This window comes from the organism of the source record quoted next, unplaced genomic scaffold (genome assembly GCF_019419815.1).
Source record: "Pyrus x bretschneideri cultivar Hongxiangsu unplaced genomic scaffold, Pyrus_bretschneideri_v1 Contig40, whole genome shotgun sequence".
In the NCBI taxonomy this organism is placed as follows: domain Eukaryota; kingdom Viridiplantae; phylum Streptophyta; class Magnoliopsida; order Rosales; family Rosaceae; genus Pyrus; species Pyrus x bretschneideri.
Window position 1 is genome coordinate 3,350,524 of NW_025999724.1, and position 11,226 is coordinate 3,361,749.

The 11,226-nt window shown below is 34.5% G+C and overlaps 1 long non-coding RNA gene across 5 annotated transcripts; it reads right to left on the reverse strand.

The window, feature by feature from the left end:
- Window positions 1-7,584: 7,584 nt before the first annotated feature.
- LOC103957383 lies at window positions 7,585-10,962 on the reverse strand. 5 transcript variants are annotated; one of them, XR_007251505.1, is made up of 7 exons: window positions 10,793-10,962; window positions 10,263-10,515; window positions 10,023-10,094; window positions 9,282-9,456; window positions 8,426-8,500; window positions 8,063-8,173; window positions 7,585-7,942 (listed from the first exon to the last, which is right to left on the reverse strand). It is a non-coding gene; the product is annotated as an uncharacterized LOC103957383 (long non-coding RNA). The 5 variants fall into 5 exon arrangements; XR_007251506.1 differs by lacking the exon at window positions 8,426-8,500 and adding an exon at window positions 9,806-9,925 and having other exon boundaries at window positions 7,585-8,173; XR_668696.3 differs by lacking the exon at window positions 8,426-8,500 and having other exon boundaries at window positions 10,793-10,961.
- Between the last annotated feature and the right edge of the window lie 264 nt (window positions 10,963-11,226).

An 11,226-nucleotide genomic window follows, 5' to 3' on the forward strand; every position in this document is an offset into this window, starting at 1 on the left:
AATCTTACTTTACATGGGCTGCTTTCTCTCAAGTCAAAAGTAAAAAGGGCAGGCAGAGATATAATTACTCAAAAACGCAGTTTGTTGTTTTTTTGTGTACGTAAGAAAGAGGACTTTCGTTGAATTGGGGAGAAAGAGAATCTATGCGTGGCACAGGTACGGCTTCAGGCCATAACAACTCATAAAACGTCTTTTAGCTCTTGAGAGAACAAATTAACGTTTATTTCCAAAAAGTTAGAAACAGTAAAAAAATTTGTCCGCAAATTAAATTCCACACGTGTGACTTAGTGATGAATGATTCCCACTATTCTCTCTCTTGCTCTCTCTAGTATGTAATAGAAAGTAAAGCCTGCGTGATGCTACGGGTTTAAAATTAGAAATTTTAATAAAAAGCTTCCGATACTGTTAACTTTAACGAAAAACCACATATTTACACTAAAAAATCAATTTTGATACTATTCACTTTATCCTTTATTTTGTCTTTATTGAAATACATAACCCAAAGAAACATTATAGAATCCAGAGGATAGGGAAGGGTTGAAACATTGTAGAAAAAGTAGCGCCACAATGGAATTATGAAAGAGTTTCTTCAAGCACCTGATTCCGTCATTCTCCATCTTAATTCAACAAAATCAAGGCAAAGACGATTGAAGAATGAAGAAGAAGTGTACAATTAAAGCTGCGAGTGTATTACAATGCTGGGTGAGTACGCGATAGTTCACAATACAATCCACACACTAAGTCGTCTTGACTCAAATGATCAAGAATGGAACATGTGTGAGTGGATCAGCTACTTTTCTGTAGGTAGGTGCAGTAATTAGAGGATGACTTGTCCCTTCAAAATAATGACAAAGCCTACAACAATCAACACAAATCCGCGTTGGTTGTGTTGTTCTGTTTATGTTTTAGAAGTTTTTTTTTTGTTTTTTGTGAAATTAGAAAACAATATATATGCGTGTAATTCACGTTATTTGGATCAAGCTAAAAAGCACGGAAACCGTCTTAACTCATAAGAGAACAAATTTACATTTATTTTACAAACAAGTTGCAAATAGTCAGAATGCCTAATTCATGTTATTTGGACCAGACTAAAATAAACGGAAAATGCCTCAACTTTTGAGAGACAAATTCACATTTTTTTTTTTTTCGAAAAAGTTGCAAATAGTCAAAAGTTGTTTTGGAGGATAAGAGGAAGGATGAATGACTCCCACGAAATAAATGATTCTTCTCCACTTTTGGTTGTTATTTGTCTTAATCATGCTTTAAAGAAAAGTACAAGTTTGAGAACAACCTACAAACCAAAATTTCCACGATGCAAGTGGAAATCCATGCAATAGTTCAAGGTTATTGACTCAAATGGTCAAGCATGTAACATGTGAGTGGACCAACTACTTTTCTGTAGATAGGTGTAGCAATTAGAGGATGACTCGTCTCTCCAAGATAATGACAAAGCCTGCAACAACCAACACAATTCTGTGTTGATTGTTTCGTTCTGTTTACGTTTTAGAAGTCTTTTTATTTTTTGTGGAATTAGAAAACAACATATATGCACGTTATTTGGACTAAGCTAAAAATTGCAGAAATCGTCTCAACTCTTGAGAAAATAAATTTACATTTATTTTCCAAACAAGTTGCAAATAGTCAAAATGCGTAATTCACATTATTTGGACCTGGCTAAAATACACGAAAAATGTCTCAACTCTTGAGAGACAAATTCACATTTATTTTTCAAACAAATTGCAAAAAGTCAAAAGTCGTTTTGGAGGATAAGAGGAAGGATGAATGATTCCCACAAGATAGATGATTCTTCTCCACTTTCGTTTGTCATTTGTCTTAATAGCGCTTCAAAGTAAAGTACAAGTTGAGGATAATAGGGACTTGCAAACCAAAATTTCCACGATGTAAGTGGAATTGTATTGTCTTGTATTGGACCCCGTGCGATACTCCATGCGATACTTCAAGGTTATTGACAGCAAGTTCTCAAGAGTTTACGGTCTTTCGAATAATTACGCTGCAACTGGCGTCTTTACAAATTTAGTCTTGGCGTTATTAGATTAGAAGACACATAATAATTGACCGACTTAAATGTATTTGCATAGAAATTATGCTAAATTGCTGTTAGTGAAGAATCATCACTGTCATTTGATCAAGACAATACTTATGGTCATTTAGCACAACAGTTCCTTGCGTTTTATTCACTTGTGACTGTTCGTTATCAAGAGGACTAATTCAAAAGACATTAAGCAGATAAAGCTTCAAATCACAACTCATGACAACGAGAATCAAGCAAGCAAAGAGAAATAAATCAAAACCTGAGATTCTTATCAACATGCTTGTCCCTTATGAGCTCTGAAACTTCCTCAATACCATGAAAAGCCTCAAAATCCTACACATTACACGCAAGAAAACAATTGAATCATAAAAAACCCATCATTGCTCTGAAACCAATCACAATAAGGGGTGTTTTCAATTGGATGTATTTTAAGCATCCACATATCTTACGTCTTCCTTTAAGATTTCGAGGGAATTGAATCAAAACTTTATATGAATCTCTACAAATCAATAAAACTCCATAAATTTGACGCAAAACTGAAGTTTGAAGCTTTACCATTTGATTAGCTGATGAATCCAACATCATAGCAATCAAAGCATAGCGAACTTTGTAGCCTTCCAACTTCTTTACGGAAATGGATCCTCTTTGGATCCATTCCTATCTAATCCACCTAGTTCGAGATCTGGACCATTCAAATTTGATCCAACGGTTACAAACATGGGGCTCCTTTAAAAGTGATAATAACTTTAGCTGTTGGATTAAATTTGAACGGTCCGGATTCCGGAATAGGTGGATTAGGTGGGAATGGATCCGGAGAGGATCCATTTCCCTTCTTTACTGTATTTTCATAACTTGAGTTAAGTCAGATTACAGTATAATTTTCACCTCAGGGAGTCGAATCCAAGCATCTAAGGCTGCAAATCAATTTAGAGAATTAAGGGATTTGTGAGATATACATGAAGTCGAATGGTGATTATTGTATTTTGGTAAACTCTGATTTATTGTGTATTTGACTCGTATATTTAATAAATCGATTTCCAATTCATTCCAACCTATTTATTCTTCTGTATCATTTTTAAATGAATTATTCTTCAAACTTGTTTCAGTTTCTTTTTATTTATTTTATTTTTATTCGCGTATCGGGTGCAGGATCAATTCTTTCATCATTCCGAGTCTGGGGCGTGACAATACCTCACTCGATGAAAGTAGTTGCCGGAATCACTGGAAAAAAGCGGAACAAAATCAAAATTTCCACAATGCAAAATAAAAAATCCCATGGTATTAGAAGGAACAACTTTTTCATACAAACTGAGACAATAAATGACAAAAAAAATCAAAATTTTCACAATGCAAACAGAAATATATTGACTTAACTTAGTGATTTTTTGTCTTGAATTTATTACATGTATTTGCCTTACCATTTGGCATGAATCTTTCAGTCTCCGTCTCCAATTGAATGGTAGATGCAGGCAGGGATGAAGCCAAAAAATCTGTATAGATGAGGGCATTGTTAAACAACAATCGTTTACAATATTTGAGAACTTGAAGTGTACTTGAATATCTCCACGACCTGTTGAATATCAATGTGTCACAAATGCCTCAAAATCCAACAACGAACCTGATCCCTATACTGATGTAAAATCCTCTCTAGGCATCCATTGCAGGGATTCATGTGCAACGATAAAAGCAAAATTATTTCTCCACTCATCAAGTACTAAGAGCATCTCAATGGGAGACCCTATTGTTGGGTCTCCACCACCACTCTTGAGAACTCTTTTAGGGGCTTCAAGGTAATATTCGGGTCTCTAAATGAATATTGTCTTCAATGAAAAGTCCTTATAGTAGAATACATAAATGTATGTAGGGACTAAAATATTAGAAAAAAAACATTGTTAATGTCGTTGGAGCATTGCTATTGATAAAAACAAGAACAAAAAACCAAAAAGCTATCTCTAGGTATTCCAATGGTTAAAGAAGAAGAGGATAAATGACCTCTATTCCGGCCCATTAGAAACGCTTTATCCTTATGCTGTGGTGTCCAAGGTCCCCATCGGAGATCAATAATTCCAGTAGACAGCATAATTTGATAAATTGACTCTCTGATGCACCATATATGGGTTAGTCTTTAACTAATTTGCTTTCCACCAAACTTCTTTTTTCTCGATTCTACCAAGGTATTGAAATCCTAATTTAAAGGACTTTGAAGCAGTACCTTCCTTAAAGTTCAACCATGTTCATTAGAGTCAAATTAAGACCAAGAAGCACAATTAGCTATGCAATAATTCCACCAGACAACATGATTGATAAAATGAGACCTTTTGATGCATCAGATATAGCTGATTCTTTACCAAATATACTTACCACCTAATTTACTGCTTTTTCTAGTTTGCCTTACATAATTTTGAAATGAGAAATGCCAAGAGACTCTCAAAGTGCATAGACTCTCCATTACCTCATGCATTTTGCACAATATTTTATAATATTGTCATGAATTGTGTAAAAAACATGAGGTGGCGGAGTGATTATAGAGAGTCATACTTTTGAGAGTCTCTGTAATATTTTTCTTTCGAAATAATTATGTATTTATATAATATTGAATTATGCCCACCCGCTAGGTTTTGATAAAATATAATTACTTTATAATAATTCTACCAAGACCGTATATATATATATATATATATATATATATATATATATATTATATTAAGGGTGATTTTGTATAAAATCAATACAAAGTTACCATATTGACAATAGATCAATAATATTTATGTTAATTATAAATATGTCAATCATATACTGTGACACTTAAATACATTTAAAATTAAAAAAAATTATAAAATCTGCCATTACAGTTGGCACGCACTTCAACTGACATCCCCTTTCTCATATTTTTCATATTTTGGAATAGGTCAAAAAGGATCCGATACTGCAACGCAGTGTCTGTTTCCTGATTCTGTTTTTTTACACTTGAATTCAGACGCTGCATTGTAGTGTTCATTTCCTGGTTCCTTTTTTTTCATCACTCACACACTTTCTATGCTTTATTCCGTTTCACTTTTTTTTTTATAATTTTTTTACACATTTTGATTCAAAAACTACAACACAATGTCTGTTTCCTTTATTTATTTATTTGTTTTACATTTTGATTTAGAAATCACAACGTAGTGTCTGTTTCTTGGTTTTTTTTTTTTTTTTTTGATTCAGAAATTGCATTGCAGTGTTCATTTTCTTATTCTGTTTTTCTTTTGTTTACATTTTGATTTAGAAACTACAGCATAGTGTCCGTTTCCTTTTTTTTTTTTTGGGCATTTTGATTGTCCGTTTCCTAGTTCTGTTTTTACGTTTCTATTTAAACGCTGCATTAATTTCCATTTCTTAGTTCTCTTCTTCTTTCCATCATCATTTCCACATTTCATGGAGTCTCTCTCAACCCATAAAATTATTGAAAAGAATAAAATGATACACTATTAAAAGGGATAATTTGTTCCAAGTCTTCTTTTCTTCTAGCATTGGAATCGTCACAACTTGCAAAGAAGAGACAATTGAAGAATGAAGAATAAAAACTATGGATTCAGGATTTGACGCTTTTTCACCGTCTTTACTATGGTTAAAATTATGAATTGTGCTGTTCCCAATCGTACTACAAAAAAAATATACATATACAAGTAAATTACAAGTTGAGGAAATAAATGACGAACAAAATTAAAATTTTCACAAAACCAATTGAAATGTATTATCTTTGACATTTGGCAAGAATATTTCATGTGCAGCTTTCTAAAAAGTCTAAAGTCTAAAGTCTAAAGTCAAAAATCAAAACCGCGTTTATTGTTATTTGTTTCTTTTTGATGTGAAAAATAGGAATTTCTTTAAAGTGGAGAGATTAACGGCCGACAAGACTTGTGGAAATTTGGTATAGGAGGAAGGAAGAATCAATGCGTGGGAGTTCGTGGAGTTTAATACTCTCTTTTCCACGAGACCGACATCTCTTTTTCCGGTGGCGTGGGGGAGGTCTCTGGGGTTTGGTTTTGGGGGGTTGTTGAGAAATTTCATTTGAATCTATATAATTTATTTTTACATTAAATTTATTCTCTACATCCATATTAATTTTAATTAAACCATCAATATCTCTTTGAATTCAAATTTATTACCTAAATCACCCTCACAAACCTAATTCAGTATGTAAGTTTATCTTTACACGTTGAGAAAATAAAAACACAAAATGAGTATTCTACAACTCATTCAAGACGTAAAGAGAACAATATATCTTACATTTGTCTGGCGCTTAATCCTTCTTTTGCTGCATATTTATCATTGCTCTTTTTCTTCACCGAACCAACCCAAACGTTGAGGTATTCGAAATATTTTTTAATTTGCAGAAGTTTAGGTATCGTGTGGGTTTCCTTCGCACCTGGTGCTCCGGGCAAGTTTATTGTTACGACAAGGTTTTACCAAGTACAATTACCCAGTTCAATTATTGATTTCAATAATCCTTGATTTCGATTTTCTACTCGAGTGATGGCTATTTCCTCTGAACAAAAAAGGTTTGGTTCTGACATATATTTATCGGGACACTCACTAAAAAAGATGAATAGTCATATACATGGATCCTCGAAAAACCTAGAACATGTGGTGGCAGAGAAACATAATACCGAGAAATACATCATCCACCTTTATTGTCCTTGATTTCAAGCCTATTTGCAGGCAGTATACAACTGCTACTAAAGCCTAAACAAAATGAATTGAAATCAAATAAAAAATTAACAAAAATGGATTCATATTTTATTTGAAGGATTTAAAACTTCAAAATTAGCATCCATCCATCAAAAAAAGCTTATTTCTCTCTTTGACAATGTCTTAAGGTTTTAGTCAAAACAAAACGTAAAAAAATTATTGTGTGATGATAAGGATTTGATTATTGGAGATGGGTTTATTGATAAATTTTAATTTTTGTGTTAATTTCATCTTGTACTTGATGGTAATTAGACAATAGGGCTAAGAAGACAATTCACAATTAAGATTTATGTTGGATGTCAAGTGAGGTTTGGATTCAAATAAAATTTCCCCTTTTCCTTTTTATACATGTATATATATTACATTAAATGGAATAAATATTATACCAAACTCGTCAGTCAAAGTTTAAATTTGAATTATTTTCACTGGAGAGATGCAAAATCTTGGAATGTAAATACCACATTTACATAACATTTCACATTTCTAGAGATAAACTAGAAAAATTACCCGCGCTTCGTTGCGGGTTTTGAAACCTTTGTCCACAACATGCATAAATAATTTGCACAGAAAGATGCACTACAAAGATGGTACGAATGGAGTCACACCCTAAAATGCACCAACGCAAATAACACACATTTCACCAGAGTAAATCCAACAAAATCACAAATCAATACAGGCATATCTAAAGAATTTAAATGACCAAGAGATGAGGGAACCGAGCTGGTAAGTACTAAAATAACAAAGAGATGGGTGAACCGAGCTGATGAGAATTTAAATAACTAAGGGATAGGTGAACCACGGGAGGAAAAGTATGCTACCTTTTACTATAATTGGAACGAATTTAAAAATATCTCACTATCACACTGCCAAGAACTACAACTCTTAAGGAGAAAGTGGGAATTAAAGAGGTATTCTCCAGATGATTCTCAAACCATCCTTTTACAATTTTTCACCCAATATCTCCTATGTATACAACAGTAAACTGGGTAAGGGGAAAAATCTACCTTAGGAGCCAATAACGGAAGGAAATACAGGCTAAAACACTCTTTGAATTGTTCCAACGATAGGATAATAGGATTCACTAAATCATTAGAGATTGCAACAATGAGAGAGTATATAAGCTCACCAATGTTCCCCTCTACAGGTAGAACAAAATATCTGCAAAACAAATAACATTCAGTCCACCTCGATACATATCAAAATGCACAATTAAAACTTAAATAAGATTATACTGCTCAATAAACTTAATGTAAAGGAATCTTATTGAGAGTAATGTACGCGCATGATGAGTCCAATAAAGATACGCTCCAGTTTAGTGAGAATTAGGAAAAACATGTAGCTATCAGTTACAGGTTCCACTGGATGAGGGTGCGCGAGCATATAGTTCACCTGCAAGGATACATCAGAACATCCTTCAATCTCACTGACAACAAACCTACCCCCTCCTTTCTCTCTCTCTCTGAATTCCTTTCAAATGACAGACAAATACAAGCACCATAAACGAAATCATATTTTCACTTCTCCCAAGCGCTAAAGCTGAAAAACATAGTAGACTTCCAAAATCAAAATAATTGATTTTACCATCCTCAACGTGCTTGAAGCCCAAAAGAACAAAAGCAGAAATGAAAGCAAAGGGAATACCTTCAATCATAAATGGACTTAAAGCACTCAATTCAGTGAATTCATTAATCTTCTATCCTTTTTTCCCTCGATTTTCTAGGAAACCAAACAGAAAATGAGAAAAGAGTTACAAACTATTCAAAAGGGAGAAAAGTTCGAATTCCCTATCACTCAATTTCTCATATCAAATAAAAAAAATCAATCCAAACCCAAAACAACATTAAACATAAAAATTCAAACTTTACTGCCTTTTAGCTCTCTGAATTTACTCTCAAACCAAACACAGAAACTAAACCCAGTAAAAAAATCATCCATTTTTTAAAATCACTTGTCAATTCAACATAAAAAATAAAAAAAGGAACAGAACCAGTCCTAATTACTCCACGACACTGCACTTTTTTTGGTCTAGTAATGCTGCATACGTGGAAAACTTAAAGCTCAAAAGTAGATATCCAAGAAAATTAAATCCTTCTGCAAGGGATACAACTATTAACAAAGATTTGGGAAATTTCAATTTTCTGAATGAAGCATCTCTTCTGAATGACAAACTCAGATCTTGGAAATAAACAATAATATTGCTATAAAAAAAGAAGAAACATGTAAGCCAGTATTATAGGTGGTCCGTGGAAATGACAAATTGCACTGCGATAAATCTCTGAGTTGCTCATTGTCCACCATCCCCAACTCAAACTCAAATAGAGAGAGGCACCACAGGGGCTAGAAATTTAATATTAGCGTTCAACTAAACTTCTAGAATCCCCAAAAAAAGATCCTATTTTGCTAAAGATACCCGAAACAGTGTACAATGCAATACAAACCCAATCAAATTAAAATCCCTAATATCAAATTTAAGAATCCCAATTAAACAAAAACTGACCTAATTAATTGGATATCCCCGCGAGTACTATTCAAATGTTTCATTACAGAAAAGAGGTAGCTGAGAAACCTCATATCTGAGAACTGAACTGAGAAGTTGGTTTACGGAAGTGAACCGAGAAATAACTTCTCCATTTAAAGCCAGTAAATCAGAGTCTGCAGCTGTCGGATTCTCCCTGTACCAATCAACCAAGTTCTCCATTTCAAACTTCCCATAAAAAATTTGACAGCAATACAACCAATAACAATAAAAAATTTAAACCAATCCAAAAACTAAAACCCTTTTAATTTTCCATGTGTATTCAATGATTTGGTTCCTATAAAAATAGGAAATATGGAATAATTATTTGGAGATAGAATCACATATAGAGCTAGCAGAGGAAGCAAAGAAGATATGCAAAAGCAAATTAAGAGATCATCATATTACAAATTACAAAAGCTACATAAGCAAATTAAGAGATCCTCATATTTGGAGACAGAAGCACATAAAGAAGCAAAAACAAAATATTATTGCCGCCAAAATACCTGAAAATCTTAAGGATAGGGATTTTCACTCTCTTAATGAAAAAAAAAATCCCGTTTCTGAGTAATAACACACAAACTCATCTTATACAGCAAAGAAGCATAGGATTGAGAAATCAGAGCCTAATTTCCAAAAAAGAGTATGAATTAGTCAACTTAAACGCTAATTTTGTTAGAGAAGATTAAAATAGGTGCGAAATCCATACAATTTATACATTACCATGGATTCAAGTTCTGGTAAGGTGTGCGATGGCGATGAGAAGGGGAGGTGTGCAACGGAGATCAAATATACCTGCCATTAACCAAAACCAAATGCAAGCAAAACCCATAAGAAAAACCCATCAACTAAAACCCAGCGCAAGGTAAACCATCAACCAAAACCAATAATTTATCAATTGCAGTAATTAGGTCAAACCCACATTGACATTCCACCCAGAAAAGTAAAAAAAAGAAACGTTACCTTGAATTGGGCGGTTTCCTGGGCATTTCATGTTCAAACTCCGGGCACTTCATTGGTTGGTGAAAATACCAACGGAGATGAGAAGGCGGGGTGAACAACGGAGGTTGCAAAGCAGGGATTGAAGAGATAACGAAACAGAGATCGAAGAGATCGTCAATCACGTTGCAGGGTGAGAGTTAAGATAAGAAGATACTCACAGCCCAAAACGGATGACATCACCAACACGTAAATCCACATAAACCTTTTTGTTCACCTGATTATTAGGCAAGAGAAAACCATTAGGAACAATCAAGAGCCATCCACACTGCAAAGTTAATTACTAATTTGTAAACAACTCTTAAGATTTCTCAGGTCAATGCCTGTTTTCATTCTTTGAACCAAAACGTATGACAAAAACGAGGAAAGCAATCAGCTGCATAAAAGTACCGAAAACATCGAAATTCATAACCCATACACCAAAAACAAAATCCGAAAAATTCAATTAAATTAAATAAACACGATCGAACAAAAGAAGAGTTTGAATTACTCACCATTGTCGAAAATTCGAATGCAGTAATGGAGGAGGAGTTGCAGAGAGGAACTCTGTTCAGCTAGTACTCATTCTACTTACTGAAAAAGAGGATGACGATTTTTGGTGTGGAAATAACCAACCCTACACCTCTCTCTATAGCCTTCCCCTCAACCCCCACCCCCACACCCCCCACCCCCCCCCCCCCCCCGGCGGCGGGGCAACCACACCACCCCCCTCTCTCTGCAGCAAACACGCGTCCCTCTCCCAGAACCTTCCCCCCAAATCAATCACGACCGCACCCACCCTCTCACCTTCTCTCCCTGTAATCCCGCACCCACATCCCACTCTGTCCACCTGGAACCCCTCCCGTCAACCCTCTCTCTACCTGCAACCCATCAACGCCTCTGTGAACCATGCCTCTGACGACATCGACAGCAACCACCCCTAAATGCA